The following is an 18857-nucleotide window of genomic DNA, read 5'->3' on the forward strand; positions in this document are numbered from 1 at the left end:
AACTGCATAGGAACAAACTGCATAGTAACTGCATTAGGAACAAGAAGAAATGTGTACAATCATTGATCTAAGCTTTTGACTAAAACACCAAGAAAAAGAAGATCAATCACTCTTGAAAAACAGTGTTTTTAAAAGAATTCTCTTTGACTGTCTCTCTCCCTGAACTCTCTGTTAAGGTGTCTGCCTCTGTTGGTATCACATTCAGCTTTTAGCCTCCACTAAAAGAGACTGTTTGAAAAATAGGATTACCAAAAATCCTATGTCCACTAAAACTGTCTTTCAAAATGAAGGCAAAATAAAGGCATTCCCAGATGAACAAAAACTAGAAGAGTTCATGGCTAGTAAACCTACCTTACAAGAAGTATTAAAGGAAGTTTTTCAGGCTAAAAGCAAATGACCCCAGACAGCAATTCAAATCTACATGAAAAAACATAGTAATTGTAAAAGTAATTATAATTATCAAAGATAGTATGGTTGCACATTTCTTCTCTTAACTGATTTATAAAACAATTGTGTAAAATAATGTGTATATAATTGCATTGTTGGCCTTATAAATATAGAAATGCAATATATTTGACTACTATAGGGGAAAGGAGACAGGTGGAATCCAAGCTGTACTGTAGTAAGGAAGTAAGGCTAGACGAAAACATGAATTCACAGGAACAGGTGAAAAGAATACAAAATGGTAAATAAGAAGGCTAATATAACTAACTCTCTAAGAATTTAATTGCTCTCCTTTCTTTTCTTTAATAAACATAAAATTATATAAAGTAATATAATGTGATTATAACATTGTATGTTGGTTTTATAACATACAAAAGTAATACATATAACAAGCAAAAAAGAGAGAAGATGGAGTTGAGCTATATGGCAATAGCATTTCTATATCTCATTGGAATTAAGTCAGAATAAACCTGAAGTAGCTTCCGATAAGTTAAGATGTACATAGTAAGCCTTAGAGCGTCCACTAAGAAAATAACTCCAAAAATATATAGTGAAAAATCACTGAAGGAATTAAATGTAATGCTAGAAAACACTCACTCAATACAAAAGAAAGCAGTAAAGGAAGAATAAAGGTACAAAAAGACATGAGACGTATAGAAAACAAAAAGTGAAATGGCAGGCATAAATGCAAGTATATTAATAGTGACATTAAACATGAATGAATAAACAATCTAAGCAAACGACACAGGTTTGGGGCTGGCCCAGTGGCATAGTGGTTAAGTTTGCGTGCTCTGCTTTGGTGGCCAAGGGTTCACTGGTTCAGATCCCAGGCATGGACCTATGCACTGCTTGTCAAGCCATGCTATGGCTGGCAACCCAAATATAAAATAGAGGAAGATGGGCACAGATGTTAGCTCAGGGCTAACCTTCCTCAAAAAGAAAAAAAAAAAGACAGAGATTTTCAGACTGGACTTTAAAAACAAGATCTAGTTATATAGTGCCTCTATAGGAGACACAGTTTAGATTCAAATATACAAATAAGTTGAAAGTAAAAGAATGGAAAAATACATCATATAAACAGCAACCATAAGAAAGCTACAGTTGCTATCCATATATTAAACAAAATGGACTTCAGAAACAATATGTTATTAGAGATACAGAAGAATATTTTATAATGATAAAGGGTCTATTCATCAGGAAGATATAGCAATTATAAACATATATGTATCTAACAACAGAGTCACAAAATTTAAAAAGTAAAAACTGACAGAATTGAAGAGAGAAATAGACAATTTCTATTGTAGACAATAATGATTGGAGACTTCAATACCCTTACATTCAATAGCGAATAGGACAACTAAGCATAAGATCATCAAGGAAATAGAAAACCTGGACATCACTACAACCAACTAGACCTAACAGACATCTATAAAACACTCTACCCAACAAAAGCAGAATGCACATTCTTCTCAAGTTCCCCTGCAACATTCTCCAGGGTAGATCACATGCTAGGCCATCAAACAAATCTCAATGAATTCAAAATGATTGAAACCATACAAAATATGTTCTTATAGTAGAGAGAAATTAGAAATCATAACAAAATTTTTTTTATATATTAACAAATAGATGAAAATTAACACACTCTCAAACATCCGATGGGTCAAAGAAGAAATCACAAGGGAAATCAGAAAATACTTTGAGATGAATGGAAATGAAGACACACCATACCAAACCTTATGGGATGCAACTAAAGCATTGCTTAAGGGGAAATGTATAGCTGCAAATGCCTACATTAGAAAAGAAGACAGCTCTTATATCAATACTCTAAATTTTCCCTTAAGACACTGGAAAAAGGGCAAACAAAATTCAAATCAAGCAGAAGGGAAAAAAAAGATTAGAGTAGAAATAATGAAATACAGGATAGATATAAAGGAATACAAACAACTGAAACTGATTCAAGAATAAATAGAAAATCTGAATAGACGTAAAAAGGAAAGAGATTTAAATTGTTAACTAAAGCAAAAAAAAAAAAAACTACCCACAAAGAAAAGCCCAGGCCCAGATGGCTTCACTGGGGAACTCTACCAAACATTCAAAGAAAAACTGATGCCAATTTCAAGAAATTCTAAAAACCTCCTAGAACTAATGAGTTCAGCAAAGTTAGAGGGTATAATATAAACATACAAAAATCAATTGCATTCCTATGTGCCAGCAGTGAACACATGGAAACTGTAACTGAAAATACAATGCAATTTATAATCCCTAAGAGGGATAAAGAAATACTAAGGTGTGGATCTAATAAAACATGCATAGAATCTATAGGCTGAAAATTATAAAACAAATGGCCAGACATAACATGTTCATGGACTGAAAGACTCAACGTGATAAAGATGTTAATTCTCCCTACACTGATATAAAGGTTTAATGAAATTGCTATTAAAATCCCAGCAAGGTTTTTTTGTAGATACAGACAAGATTACTCTGAAAGTTATATAGGAAGGCAAAGGAATAGAATAGCTAAAACAATTTTGAAAAGCAAGAATATCACTTATTATATAGCTACAGTAGTCAACGCTGTGTGGTGCTGACAGAGGAGTAGACGTATAGAACTGATATTTTACAAAGGTGCAGAAGCAATTCAATGGAGGCAAGATGGCCTTCTTAACAGTAGTGCTGGACCAAGTGGATGTCAATAGATGAAAAGATAAATCTTGACTTAAACTTCACATCTTATACAAAAATTAACTCAAAATGGATCACAAACTTAGACGTAAATGTAAAACTAGAAAACTATAGGAGAAAACCTTCAGGATCTAAGGCTAGGCAAAGAGTTCTTAGACTTGACACCAAAAGCACAACCTGTGAAACTGATAGATTGGGCCTTTTCAAAATTAAAAAATTTGTTCTGGAAAAGATCGTGACAAGAAAATAAAAAGACAAGCAATAGAGTGGGATAAAGTATTAGAAAACCACATATCTGGCAAAGAACTATTATCTAGAATATATAAAGAACTCTAAAAACTCAACATTAAAAACAAGCAGTTCAATTAGAATTAGGCAAAAGACATGAGGAGACATTTCGCCAAAGAGAGTATACAGTTGGAAAACAAGCACATGAAAAGATGTTTAATGTTAGCCATAAGGAAAATTTAAATTGAAACAATAGGATATTGCTATACACCTACCAGAACAACTTATAAAAAGTAGGGTCAATACCAAATGCTGGATGTGGAGAAACTGAATCACTCGTATATTGCTGGTGGAAGGGTAACATGGCACAGCCACTCTGGAAAATAACGTGGAAATTTCTCTTAAAATTTAAACATGTAACAACCATACAACCCAGTAATTGCACTCACGCCCATTTATCCCAGACAAATGAAAACATGTTCAATAGAAACCTGCACATATGTGTTCCTAGAAGCTTCGTATATAATGGTCAGAAACTAGAAACAACCCAGATGTCCTTTAATAAGTGAATGGTTAACAAATTGTGTTAACAAACTACTGAAAAATAGTGAACTATTAGGGTGATGAAACTGTTCTGTATGTTACTGTGGTGATGGATACGTGACTCAAAGCATTTTAAAAACCTCATAGGTCTATATCCCACAAAGATGAATTTTACTACATGCAAAATTTAAACACTCAACCAGGATGGTGGGGAGAAATCAAGAGGAAATGCGGGCTGTAACAAGTAAATATAACTTTATTACAAATGAATGACATAACTCAACTGGAGGGGATGGGGAAGAAATGAGCTGGCCTAAAACTCTTTGTAAATAGAGTCTTGAGCTGAAAGGAATCATTTCTCAACACCTGTAAAAAAAAAAAAGTGTTTTGATTATATACTGTGAGGTTAAAGACAAAAACAGTCCACAAACACTGTATTCTAGTGGGAGAATTTGTTTTTCAGGATGTGGATTACCATTCTGAAACTACTTCAAATGTGTACTAGGGTTGAACAATTTAGTAAATAAATTGTTGATAATGAAAGCCAGGTTTCTCACCGACAGAGAAAGAAGTTAAAAGAAGCAAACGGCAAATGTTAGAATGAATCCTGTAGTGCTGCTGGATTAGAGTCACACATCAGTGTGAACTCATGTTTATTCTAATGTGTGTGTTTATCCTAGAATCTGTATATCTACCTGTATTTATGCACATACAGATAGATAGATATAGACATAAATATAGATATATGTTTATACATGGGTTAGTAGAAATACATGTATTTCCTAGATGTCACCATAAGGAGAAGCTGGATGTAGGGTTTATAAGAACTCTTTAATATTTTTGCCATTTTTCTGTAAGTCTAAATTATTTCAAAATAAAAATTTGAAAGAAAAAATTGTGTAAACTTACAATGAAATGAGTTATATGAAAAACGGGAAAAGAATAATAATGAACTCCTGACAGACGCAAAAACATGGGGGAATCTCAAAAAAAATTATGCTGAGCTAAAGAATGTAGACCTAAGAGGACATGCTGTATGATTCTATTTATACGAACTTCAAGAATAGGCAAAAGTAATGGTGACAGAAATCTTATCAATGAATGCCTTGGACGGGCAGGGATCCATTGCAAAAGGATAGGAGGGAATTTTGGGGACAGTGAAAATATCTCATATCTTAACTGGGGTGATAGTTACATGAATGTTTACATTTGTAAAATCTCATCCAACTGCACTTTAAAATGTGAATTTATTGTATGTAAATTATGTCTCAATAGAGTCGCTTTGAAAAAATTATAGAGTGAGAAAATGAATAAGAAAGAAGTATTTATAAAACATATGGGATGTAAATAAAATAACACTAACCTGATCAGGAAAAGACCCAAGAACAGGCTCAGGTCTGTTTAAAGCTTTGAAAATAACCATAACCTCCAAAGTGACCCTTAACTTCTGAGCACTGGAACTGGGAAATGTTCTAAATTTCCAGAAAACAAGGGTGAAAGCAGACTGTTCCCACACCTCCAGCTTGTTCTGGCCTCCATGTGTATCTGAGATTAATTTACCACTATTAAAGCACTAATAAATGATCAGTACTCATGGCACCAGAGCTCACTTTGAAGTTCATGCCATTTCCTTCCTGTACTTGGAAGCGCCTGAGGCCAAATACTGCTGTATTACCCAAAAAGCCTCTTAGGGTGACCTGAAATGAGTCTGGGCAGTACATCCAAAGAGTTAATCCAAGCACACCCTGGTGTTGCCATCACCTACAGCTCCAGACACAAACAAGTATTCCCCAGGGAGCAGCCAAGTCCAACAAGCCATTAATGGGGGAAATCTTGTTGAGGAAAAAAAAAAAAGGGAGAGAAGAAATGGAAAAAGTCGACTCTGAGAACTTTTCCTCGGGCCATTAGCATTATAGGAGTAGAATGGTGAAGAGATGAATTTGACGTGGAGAAAGGAGCCTGGGTGTAGGTGTCAGAGGGCATTTCAATGCATTCTTGAGAAGCTTATTTAAACCATCTGGGATTCAGTTTCCTCATCTGAAAAAATGTGCATATTCATGTCATAAGGCAAATCCACATTATGTTAGTAGCCCTGCCTGGAAGTATATTGAGTATGATGAATCTAAGCAAAAGGCTAGTTTTCTCATGCCTCCTAATCCAATGGTTGGATTTAAACGGATTTGAGCTACACAACTATCTCTGATTGATAACTTCCTTTTTTGTTTGCATTATTTAACCTGCCATTTCTCAAAGTAATCCCCCCTTGCTTTCATCAAACTTCCCCAGGAACTTATTAAAATAGATAATTCTTACAAACCCCTAAAGACTCCCTGAAGAATCTCTGGGAGTAACACAGAGAAATGTTCTTTTTAAAAATGTATTGTTTTAACTACAATGAGATATCATACCATTAGAATTGCCGAAATCCAGAGCATTGACAACACCAAATGCTGACGAGCATTTGGAGCTCGTGGAGCAACTGAAATCCCCACTCATCACTGGTAGGAATGTAAAATGGTACAACCACTTTGGAAGACAGTTCAGGAATTTCTTACAAGACTAAAAATATTCATATCTTACCATGTGATCCAGCAACCATACTCATTTGTAACTACCCAAAGAAGTTGAAAACTTATGTCCACACAAAAACCTGCATGTAGATGTTTATAGCAGTTTTATTCATGATTGCCCAAACTTGGAAGCAACCAAGATGTCCTTCAGTAGGTGAATAGACAAACCAGTACATCAGACGGTGGAATATTACCCAGTGCTAGAAAGAAATGGGCTATCAAGCCATGAATAGCCATGAAGGAAACTTAAGGGCATACTCCTAAACGAAGGAATCCAATCTAAAAAGGCTACATACTATATGATTCCAACTATATGACACTCTGGAAAAGGCAAAAGTATGGAGACAGTAAAAAGATCAGTGATTACCAGGGGTTGGAATGGGGAAGGGATGAATAGGCAGAGCACAGAGGATTTTTAGGGCAGCAAAAATACTCTGTATGGTACCATAACAATGGATACATGTCATTATATGTTTATCCATACCTATAGAATGTACAACTTCAAGAGTGAACCATAATGTAAACTATGGGCTTTCGGTGATAACGATGTGTCAACGTATGTTCATCTATTGTAACAAATGTACCACTCTGGTGGGGGATGTTGATAATGGGGGAAATTGTGCATATGTGGGGGCAAAGGGTATATGGGAAATCTCTGTGCCTTCTCAATTTTACTGTGAACTTTAAATTGCTCTAAAAAATAAAGTCTTAATGAATATATATATAGTTTTTATTTTATTTTGGAATAATCACAAAATTACGGAAAAGTAGCAAATATGCTATAAAGAACTTTTTATGAACCATTTAAGATTCAGTTGCAAGTATGATGCTCCAACCTCCCAAGAGTGCATATCCTACAAACAGGGACAACTCCTACACAACCACAATGCAACCATCAAAATCAGGAAGTGAACACTGACACATCCCTCCCATCAATCTTCAGGCCTCACTTAACTTTCACCAATTGTCCCAATAATATCATCTATACTGAAAGGAATCACATATTGCATTTAGTTATCAAGTCTTTTGAAACCCCTTCAGTCTTAACAGTTTCTCTGCTTTTTTCTTCATCTTGACTTCTCTGCTTTATTCCTTGGCTTTCATGACCTCTATTCTTTTGAAGACTACAAGCAAGTTATTTTGTATAATGTCCCTCACTTTGGGCCTGTCCAATGATGTATCTTCATGATTAGATTCAAGTTACCCTCCTCGGGCAGGAATATTACAGATGTGATGTTGAGATCTGTTCATTGTTTCTTGTCGAGTGGCCCATGATTTCAATTCGTCCCATTACTGATGATGTTCACTTTATCACTTATTTGAGATGGTGTCTTCCAGGCTTCTCTACTGTTAAGTAATTCTTGTTCCTTTGAAATTAATACATGTTTTGGGGAAAAATGGTTTGAAACTATGTGAATATCTTATTCTTCACCAAACTTTCAATTTACTCATATATTTATGTATATCTATATGAAATCTAGTTTTTTAATTTACTCAAATTTATACATTACTACCTATTTTTGCAAACGTATACTTTACCATTTATTATTATCTTCCCAGTAAGAAGCACTTCAAACTGGCCACTTTGTCTTTCTAACAAGTCTCCATTCTTGTATAAACATTCCCTTCCTCGGAGAAGACGTTCTAGGCTCATGTTGCATTTTCCCTGCCTCAGACTTGGAATCAGCCATTTCTTCAAGGAGCTCTGGTTCTTTTTAGTGGAGAACAATATTTAGAAGCCGTGATCTGGATGCCAGGCATGCTTCCTGCTACAGAGATGTCCCTGTTCCTAGGCCCTCTTAATGGATACAAATGGGGATTGTATACATATACATATATACACACACGTGTGCAACCATTTTATTTCTATGTATCCATATATTGAAAACCACAAGTTCACAATTATACTTCCAATTCCAATTCAATACCGTCAAGTTAAGTCAGATATTCCTCCTTTCCATATTTGTAACTCCCTCCACAAACAGAGAGAAATCTTGCTTTCATTATCTTTAATATACTTACTGATATGATCTATTCCACTTTATGTTACAAATCTCCCATCTTCTCAGCCACCTCCTCCCCTATCATCTAGTCCTCTTACCTACCCACTCAGACAGCAACACTCTACATCTGGCCCATGCAGACACCTTCTTCATCCCATTTGGGTTCTGACTTTCCGCACCAGGCTGCCCTCATCCAACTGGGTGCCTTCCTCATCCTGAGTCCCCATAGGTCACCCTACCTTGGGGTGGCCTTCTTACTCTGCCCAGTGGGTGGACACCACACTTGACTCACTCAGGCTCCAGCGCTCTACCGCTCTGCGTGGATGCCCTCTTCATCTTACTTGGCCTTTGAGGACCACACTTTGATAAAAAGTTTTATTAAGATTTCGTTATCCAGCCTGAGTTAGTCTGGGAGTGGGGGTGGGGGTAGGAGTGAGAGGAGTTTTGGCATTTGCAGCAGTTGAAATTTTTCAGCATAAAATCAACCCAAACAGAGCTCCTGAGCTATGTCAATGCCAGCTGTAAACAATCGTGATGCAAGTTAGTGAATCAGCTCTCAGTCCCTGACAAAGTCATGAGCTTCTCCACTTTCTTCTTCCCTCAAAGGACCCTGGTCACTTAGAAAAATAGGACATGAAATTTACATTTCAGTTTGAAATTTAATTAAAGTAATAGTGGCAGCCAAGGGGCACATTTACTGCTACCCTTGCCAGGTTATCAGTGGCCTGGGACCAGGCTTCCCACTGCACTTATTGACCTTACATCTCTGGGAAAAATTGACAATTTTTAGTATTCCTATATTAAATGGCATAAAAATCAACTTTACATAGATCCTGTTTGTTCTTGGTTCATAAGTAGCAGTCCTGCGGATGGAAATACAAGAGTGGTGTCTGCCTGCTTCGGTCTTTGTAGCTATTCCTAGACACTGCCACAACCAGAGAAATTGTGTAGAGATGCCAACAAACATGTCATAAGAACGAAAGAGGGCAAAAAGCAGGAGCTGAGAGAAAAGTACAAAACAAGATAACCAAAGGACTAGGGGGCCATTAGACCGTGGATAAAACGTGTTATAGGACAATCTGGTCGCCCATCCTGGGCCACTTACTGTACCTGTCATCCTTCTCTCTTCAGCAGCTGAGCTGCCTCATTCATAATAGCTGTTTCATGTCAACACACAAGCATTTCTAAGCCTCTTCCAGGTTTAAAAATCCCTCCCTTTACCATATACAGTCTTTTCAGTATCACTCTTTATCTCTCATCCCCTTTACAGACACTACTTTAAAAAGGATTTTCAATACTCAGAGTTTCCTCTTTCTCACCTCCATTCACTTTACTCAATTTTCAGCCCGCTTCTCCCCCAACCATCCCTAAAGTTGCCATTGCCAAGATCAACTATGACCATCCTGTTGCTAAATCCAGTAGACAAATATTTATCAATCTCTACACATTAGCCTTTTCCACAGCACTTGGCTCTGTGTACAACTTCCTCCTTAAGTCTCTCTGAAGTTGGTTAGCAGAGCATCACTCCTCCTGACTTTCCTGCCACCTCCGTGGCTGCTTCTTAGCTGCCTCCACTTTCACGTCCCATTCCCAGCGGAGGTGTTCACCAGGGTTCAATCCTCTATCTTACGGATGATCACATGCGCTTACTCCCTGCCTTCAACAAACGCAACCGAGAAATCCAAATCTACATCTCCAGCCTGGAGCTCACTTCGGAAACCCAGTTCTCTGGATGAAACTCTCAGTGAGAATTTCTGCCTGTTCATTTCAAACTCAACCCATCCAAAACTGAACTCCTCAGCTTCAAACACAAAACCCATTCCTCTTGCACTCCTTCCCTTCTTTTTTGGGTGCCATCAACTCAATCCCTCAAGCCAGAAACCTGGGAGTCTTTCTGGACTCCCCACTCCCCCTCACCTTTCTCATCAAGTCCCACTGAGGTCACCTCCTAGATATCCTTTGAATGTCTTTTCTGTATTTCTGTCACCACTGGTATAATTCAAATACTTATCTCTCACTCAAATCACTGAAAGAACCTCTAAACAAACACCAAACTTACCCGGCTTTTGCCCTTTTCTAACAGCATAGTCTTTCTAAACCTCATATCGGATTATGCTGATCCTCTGCTTAAATTTGCTCAAAAACATCCTAATGCCTGCAGAGTAAAATGCAAAATCCTTAGCAGGATGTTCAGGGTCCTTTGGGATCTGGCACCAACTTCAGTCTCAAGCTTCAGTCCTCAAAACTCCCTAACTTGTACGAAGTGCTTCAGTTCCACTAAATGACTTCCAGTTACCCCAGCAAATCATGCTTCACACAGATCCCTGTCTTTGGACATGCAGGCTCCTTAGTCAAGAACTCATACTCCACCGTACCTCCCTCTGACTAGCCAGTACTGTGCAGACACGATTCATACGCATGGCCCCTCTTCCAGAAAGCCTATCCTGACTTCACCTCTGCTCACACAGCACCCAGATCTCCCCTATCATAACACCCATCCAACTGATTTTGATCACTATTCTTTTTGTCTTTCTCCCCTTGGAGGTCACAGAATGATTTCCCACAGACTGTATCTAACCCATATATGTTTTTTATTTTTACCCAAACAATATTTAAAATGACACCTTACATTAGTTGCCAACATTAAAAATCTGGAGATTTTCCATAATTTAAAAAATTGGAGTTTTAGAATCTCTTGAAACATCAGACCACATTGTTTATCCTCCTAAATAACAACGATTTTCTGGAGATGAGCTGTGGATGCTACTTCATGAAGAAGAATTGCTCTCCCCAATACCACAATCCCCACACGACCTTCTTTCTTCACTGACCTTGCCTACCTGGTCCCTGTATAGGCATCTGACTTTGTAGTCAGCCCAACAGACTCTGTGCTCCCTAAGAACAGGGATGGTGTTTTATTTATTTTTCTATCCTTAGTGTAGCTTAATAATCTCACTTGTTTGTTCCCACTCACCATGGTAGCCCAACAGAGCACTCTGCACTCAATGGGCACTAACTAAACACATGCTGTTGATCCCTTCAACCACCACTCCATGAAAGTGACCAAGATGGCTGGCCTGGGCCTCTGAACAGGCAAGCCAAGTGGGAAGGAGGGTGGAGCTGGGACGTTTCAGAGAACTGTAAAGAAGAAGGGTGGCAAGCTAATGCATTCCTGCTGCTGTGGCTCTGGGCATCCTACTCCGGTAACATTGGGTATTTGGTGAATGAAAGGTTGGCCCACAGTTTCTAAACACAATCTGGGAAAGGAAAATATATCTAACTTTCCCCATTCCGAGAAGACGACATTTTTCTTTCTCTCTGGAGAACAGACCAAGTTGGAAGATCGGTTTCCTCAAAGAGCTGAAGTTTTGTTTTTTGTTTGTTTGTTTGTTTGTTTGTTTGTTTTTTGAGGAAGATTAGCCCTAACCTAACTACTGCCAATCCTCCTCTTTTTTTTTTGCTGAGGAAGACTGGCCCTGAGCTAACATCTGTGCCCATCTTCCTCTACTTTATACGTGGGACGCCTACCACAGCATGGCTTTTGCCAAGCAGTGCCATGTCCGCACCCGGGATCCAAACAGGTGAACCCCAGGCCGCCGAGAAGCGGAACGTGGGAACTTAACCGCTGCGCCATGGGGCCAGCCCCTGAAGTTTTTTTTATAACTGTTTCATATCGAATCTGTAACAGCAGTCTGACTTATTCCATTGCCCAATTAGTCTGTACTATTGAAGAGTAATACTCAAGGCTGTGGCTTTCTGGGAGAAAAAAAAAAACTCCTAAGAATAACAGAATAACAGCTGAAGGGCAACAAATGTTATTTCAAAGGTGTTCCACATCACCAACCATGCCGCCCAGGTGAGCACGTGGTCCTCGGGACCAGCCCTGGCATGAGCAAGCCAGCATCCCCCTTGTTTGTCTAAGGGGAGACTCCCTAAACCTTGAGCTACAACTGCAATGAAACCTTGGTTCCAAAATGAGAACTACTCCTTGTCCATTTTCCCTTGGTCAGCTCTTCCAGGCAGGACCTATTTTTATAGTTTTTATTCTTTCCCACACTCAGCACACACACACACACACACACACACACACACACACACACACACATTCCTTCTTTCCCTAGCCAAGAACACTGACAGTTTTAGATTTATGCCTTATCCTTGCAGAATTACCTTTCATTCTTTATTTTCCCTATGGTTCCAAGATATAGATTTTGGATAACTACAGCAGTTATTTCCATTTCTAGGCAATACTGTATTAATGATATAAGCTTTGAGGTCAAAGAGAACCATGTTCATATCCTCGTGCCAACAATTCCCGTGTGGCCCAAGTCAAGTCACTTAACTCCACACCTGAAATGACTTATGATACATCAATTTGATAGAATATGGTGTCTTAGACAGAGAAATTATGAGAATTATGAAATATGAAAATATTTTCAATGCTATATAAACGCAAAAATTCTTTAATTATCAGTAAAACTAGCATTCATAGAATGGTTTTTAGTTTACAAAGTCCTTTATACATATGTTATCTAAATAAGGTAATACATAACACCTCATAATGGCTTTAATAGGGTGATATTATTGTAAGTCTTATTTTACAGATCAAGACTACCAACAGTTAGGTAACTGTTGCTGCGGGTCACGCGCTCAGTAAATAACAGAATTAAAACTTACTGAGTCTCTGGAAGCCATGTAATAGCTTTCATTTTAAAGATAGCTTAAATGTTGAAAAATAATATAACATCATTATAGAGGTTTAGAAGATTTGGAGAATTATCTAAAGTCCTATACTGTAAAAACAATAAATAGTAGTTTCTCCCACTCGCCTCCCCACCCATCCCATCTTATTTCACGGAGTGGAAAATAGCCCTCCTGCTATGCTCCCACCATTGCATAACAATCCCACTATTGGTAAACTCACACCATCTTCCTGAACCGTTCTCTTCCTTTTGGGCATCTACAGGTCCCCAGGATCTTATCTCATTTTCATTCAGGAATAAATATTTATTTGCATAAGTGACGGTAACATGGTGGAAGATGGATAAATGCTCTGTAAATCTGGCTCGTTACCCCATTACCTGCCAAGATATCACCCTCTACACATCTGCAAGCTTGACATTTGTCCATTTGTTTCTCACTTTGGTGAGCTGCGTGCTATTCCATTGATGTCACACACATACAAGGGTATTTTACCTTGAAATAAATTCTCATTTGGAGCTGTTCCATTTTTAGGCAGCAGAAAACTCAGAGCCTATAAGTCTGACAAATTGGAGTTCAACCCTTAAGTCTATCACTTCCTAATATTGTGACATGGGCAAATCAGTTAATAGCTGTAATTCTCAGTTTGCATATGCAAATTCGGGGGTGATTATAATTAATATTTGATCCTCAATGGATCAAGTTGAAGTTATATTCAATGATAGAACTTCTGTATCCTGAATAAATCTCAAAGTTTATGTGGCTTAGTCTCAACTAAACGTGGCAATCAAAGAAACAGTTCAGTTATAAAAATCATTGCTAAACTAATTTCACGTACAATGTTCATCATTTAGAGAAACTTCAGTCAATAATTCAAGGCAAAACTTTTTAACGTTCTCTTTCTTCTCTCCTATTCTCTCATCCTATATTGTTCCAAATGGAGTCTCTCTCTGTGTCTTTCTGCCATTTTGCCAGATTTTTTTCTCCTTTGCGTGTGTCTCTCTCAGCTCTCTAATATGTAGGTTGGCCTAGACCCATCAATATTTTCTTTTGAGTTTTACTCTCTGTCTTACCTATTCTTCAGATTCTTCACAACAAAGGAGAGCCTGAAGAATGAGTCTTTTCCATTTCCTCGCACTCCTCCAGTCCTGTCTCCCTCTCTTAGTTTCCTAACTATGCTTAAAAAAAAGAATCTGATTGACTAGGGTACAGACATCTTCACTGGTTAGGGGAGGAGGTGACATTGATGAGCACAAACAAAATTCTGTATGTATGGGGTAGAGGGAGAAAAAAATTGAGAAAAAATATATGCCAAAGTGGGAGGGCTTTCTCAACTTTAATTATTCATATTCAGGGTAACAAACTGTGAAATCACCCTTTCTGCCCCTAAATTCCTATCTTGGCACCTCTCTCTGCTCTCTGCTCAGTGTGACCCATAGGTCCTCAGCTTCTTCCTATTTTCCCCATATTTTACCTCCTGGCTTCCCTGCTCTCTTAACCTAGCTTCTCCCTGGAACCACAGAATCCCTATTCCCTCAAATTTTCATTTCTCTTTCTTGTTAAATACAATGCCAAGATGCTCCTGAGTTCCATTCTTTTTTAAAAAAAAATTATGGTGGGGCTGGCCCGGTGGCGCAGCAGTTAAGTTCGCACGTTCTGCTTCAGCAGCCCAGGGTTCGCAAGTTAGGATCCCAGGTGCGGACAGGGCACCACTTGTCAAGCCATGCTGTGGTAGGTGTCCCACACATAAAGTAGAGGAAAATGGGCACGGATGTTAGCTCAGGGCCAGTCTTCCTCAGCAAAAAGAGGAGGATTGGCAGTAGTTAGCTCAGGGATAATCTTCCTCAAAAAAAAAAAAAATTGTGGTAACAACACATAATGTGAGAGCTACCCTCTTAAAAAATGTTTAAATGTACAGTATAGCATTGCTATTCATAAGCACAATGTTGTACAGCTGATTTCTAGAACTTATTCATCTTGCATAACTTTATACCTATTGAACAGAAACTCTCTATTGCCCCCTGCCCCCAGCCCCAGTAACCACCATTCATTCTACTTTCTACTTCTGTGGGTTTAGCTACTTCAGATACCCCATATAAGTGGAAACAACCTGGATGTCCACTGATGGATGACTGATAAAGAAAATGTGTACATATATACAATGGAATATTATTCAGCCATAAAAAAGAAGGAAGTCCTGCTGTACGCAACAACATGGATGAACATTGAAGATATTACACTAAGTGAAATAAGCTGGGTTCCATTCTCACAGCTGGCCTTTGAGTGTGGAAACTTCTTGAGGAGTCTTACCTTAGTGTACCCAGTACACAAAACACACTTACTAGTGTTAAACACATATGTGACAGAATGAATGAATTTGGCTCTACTAAAATTCCTACCACCAGATCTCTACCAGATGCTGCCCACTTATTGATAATCCTTGAAACCATCCATGGTCAATTCCTTATTAAATGTCCACAGCAACTTTTCCAAATCTTCTACACACCCCTCCATCCTATGCCATTTTCCCATGACCATCATCCCTCTTTTAGTCAACCTGTTGTCCCCTCTGATGCTCTCTGATGAGAACAATCTGTGCACGTAATCATTTAAGGTTGTGCCTCACAATCCCCAGCTATTCCCTGAACTTTTCTGCTGACAGAAACCTTTTCTAAATCACAGTATTATGATTAAGTCCATACTTTTTCCTACTGAATGTCTAAAACACATTTTGAACCACATGGAACAGTTTTTAAACCCAATGTTTTCTCACAGAAGTCTGTATTCCCCTTCAAGTTACCAGCCTCCAGAACCTGCTTTATGAGAAACCAAAGAAAAAAAGAAAGAAAAGTCTAGGCAAATATATCAACTGGTTTTAGTCTGAAAATATTTGCTTCTAGAAGCCTACCAATTTCAAAATTAGGCAATTCCACATCGAGAAATCTCACATCTTCTTCCAGGGCTCTAAATAACCTCCACTTTCCTGACAAACTGTGAAAGAGTAGAGGTAAGATGGCATTCATGGAGGGGCACAGACATATCATTCCTGCAAAGGTCAGTCCTTCAAACAAATGTGAGACTGGATTTTCTGGGTGAAAGTTCCCTGGTGATCAAGCAAGTTCCTTGGGGCCATGTCAGAATGGAGGAGTTCTGAGTAGACTCAAGACAGAAAAAGACATTCAGCCAGTTTCTGCAGGACTTGTGGTCAAAAGGCTTTGAGGAGAATTATTCTAGCTTGTGTCCTTTATTAAGTATCTTAGGTCTGGTTCTCTAGAACCAGGAATTGGAGCAGCCAATAAATGTGATTTATTAAAGAGCGCTCTTCAGGAAGAACCTGTAAGGAAGCAAGGGAAGAAGGAAAACGTCAGGAAGGAATATCAAGATAAGGTCTAGTCTTGGCCTGACTCACACAGGCCCTCTGAAACATCACAGACCCCACATTACAGCCAAGGTCAGTCCTTTGTACTCCCACATTGATCAGTCATTGGCTCCAGTGGTGTGTACCCTCTGGGGCCAGGTGGGTTTCCTTGCCTGGGAAGGGGGCAGGTAGCTGTGCGCTGTTGACAGTGAATACTCACAGCAGCTGGGGATGAGTACGCAGGAAAACAGAACCTAATTTGTATTGGCCACCTTCTGCTGGGTGCTTTGCATATGTGGTCTTGTGTAATCTTCTTAAACCCATTATATTCTCATTCTATAGATAAGTAAACTGAGTCTCAGAAGGATTAGGTAAACAATCTAAGATAGTTTAAGTAGTAGGGTTAGCTGAGCTAGCCTTCTGGAGAGTTTCAGAATCAATCTCTTCTCTAGATTTTAGGTCCCAACGCAGTCATTGGCAGATGCCTGAGGAGACAAAGATGAAACAATCCCTTAGGAGCAAATTTTATCCTCATTCACATCTCAGAAGTGACTAAAACTTCCTGCATTGAAGAAATGAGAGTGCCACAGTCCCAACAACAGGTGGGAACTCTCCCGAACGAATATTTTGAGGTTGAAACCCTTTAAACTAGATGTTTGAAAAAGCAGCCTGACTCCACCAGAGGTGGGCACTGACTTAATGCCCATCAACAATAACTATATTAATACTATCAATCAGTATCTTAGTGTGTTCAGGCTGCTATAACAAAATATCATACACTATATGGCTTAAGCCCAACGCAAATTTTATTTCTCATAATTCTGGAAGCTGGGAAGTCCAAGATCAGGGCATCAGAAGATTTTGTGTCTGGTGAGAGCCTGCTTCCTGGTTCATAGACGGCCATCTTCTTGCTGTGTCCTCAGACGGTGGAAGAGGCTAGAGCGCCCTCTGGGGTCTCTTACACAGGGGCACTAATCCCATTCACAAGGGCTCCACCCTCATGACCTAATCACCTCCCAAAGGTCCCACCTCCAAATATGTCCATCACATTGGGGGTGAGGTTTCAACATATGAATATGGGGGGGGGGGTGGTGGACACAAACATTCAATCAATAGCAATTGGCAACTCTTTAGTGAGTGATTTCTATCAGCCAAGCACTGTGCTAAGCCACCACATATGATCACAGTCATCCTATAAGGTAGGTGCTTACATCATCCGAATTTTACTGATGAAGAAATTAGAGCCCAGAGACTTTACGAGAGTTGTCCATAGTCAAACAACAAGAATAGTGGGAATGTCAATTAGCAACAGGAGAAAGGAATCCATTGAAATTGCAACCACCTGAGAACTTCCTCAATTGTCTGCTTATCTCAAGGTCTGAGCAAAAATGTAGACCTAATTTGCATTTTCCGCTAAGTATTTAGAAGTGAGCACCTTTGTCTGCTACTCTGGGGTATGGTATGGCAGAAGTGATTATCTCTAATCATCAAATACTTAAATCCTTCGGTTCTAAAGCTCCTACATTTCCGCTTTCTTTTATCAGCCTTGCCCAACTTAGGTTTTTTAATAGACCTAGACTCTACTGAGGTTAGCCAAATGGTTAACATGAACTCTATGAAATGGAGTGATATTCATCATTGACTGTAATCATACATAGTGACAATTTTCACATTTAGTCTATGCTCTGTAGTTGACATCCACGACCCAAATTCATGTTCCCTTGTCTTTTCCTGGGTTCAAAGCCATTTGCGTCAGAGACATAGTCAACATTTTGAGAAAAATGTCCCCAACATATCATTAAAGATACATCTATATTTGAAAATCTAAAATCTGTAGATGACATGGCCGCTTCCTCAGTATTCAAAGGGTTCTTTACCCAGCTCCTCCACAAGATTCTTCCTTCTAACAAATTAATTTGCCAGCACATTGACACTGTCTTCTATATCTCATGTCCTGCAAAATAGCCCAGAGTTTACAAAAAGAAAAGCAATTTACTCCTCACTCTAGAGATGCTCAGTCTGTCACACAGGTGATAGTTTAACCTGAAGTCACGATAATTTTTTTAGAACCCTAGGAAGTACTGATATATCACAATTAAAATAAGGAACTATATCCTTTTGGGCAAAGTCTGAATTTGACATTTAGATTTAAGTATAGATAAGTGAAGCCAACACTTAGGAAAATTTTATGAAAGAAAAAACTAAAAGATAGAAAATTCTACCCATTAAGTTTACCTTTTCTGGCATTTGGGAAACAATCATTATTTCGAATTATAATGGTTGAGCCATACCAATACAGATAAGGGGCCTCCTTAGGAGCACGGCTTT

The 18857-nt window shown here is 38.6% G+C and overlaps 1 long non-coding RNA gene across 4 annotated transcripts in view; it reads right to left on the minus strand.

Moving 5' to 3' along the window:
- Nucleotides 1–7179: 7179 nt before the first annotated feature.
- The window catches only part of LOC102150754 (uncharacterized), a 40881-nt gene continuing 29203 nt past the window's right edge, over nucleotides 7180–18857 (minus strand). For 2 of the 4 annotated variants that reach the window (XR_011421376.1, XR_290843.4), the window contains 2 exons: nucleotides 16750–17014; nucleotides 15921–16505 (listed from right to left, as the gene is read on the minus strand). This is a non-coding gene — a long non-coding RNA (uncharacterized lncRNA). Of the gene's footprint in view, nucleotides 7835–15920; nucleotides 16506–16749; nucleotides 17015–18857 lie in introns of those variants that run through there. The other 2 variants (XR_011421377.1, XR_002810439.2) reach the window with 2 other exon arrangements.

The sequence above is a fragment of the Equus caballus genome, chromosome 9 (genome assembly GCF_041296265.1).
Source record: "Equus caballus isolate H_3958 breed thoroughbred chromosome 9, TB-T2T, whole genome shotgun sequence".
NCBI lineage: Eukaryota > Metazoa > Chordata > Mammalia > Perissodactyla > Equidae > Equus > Equus caballus.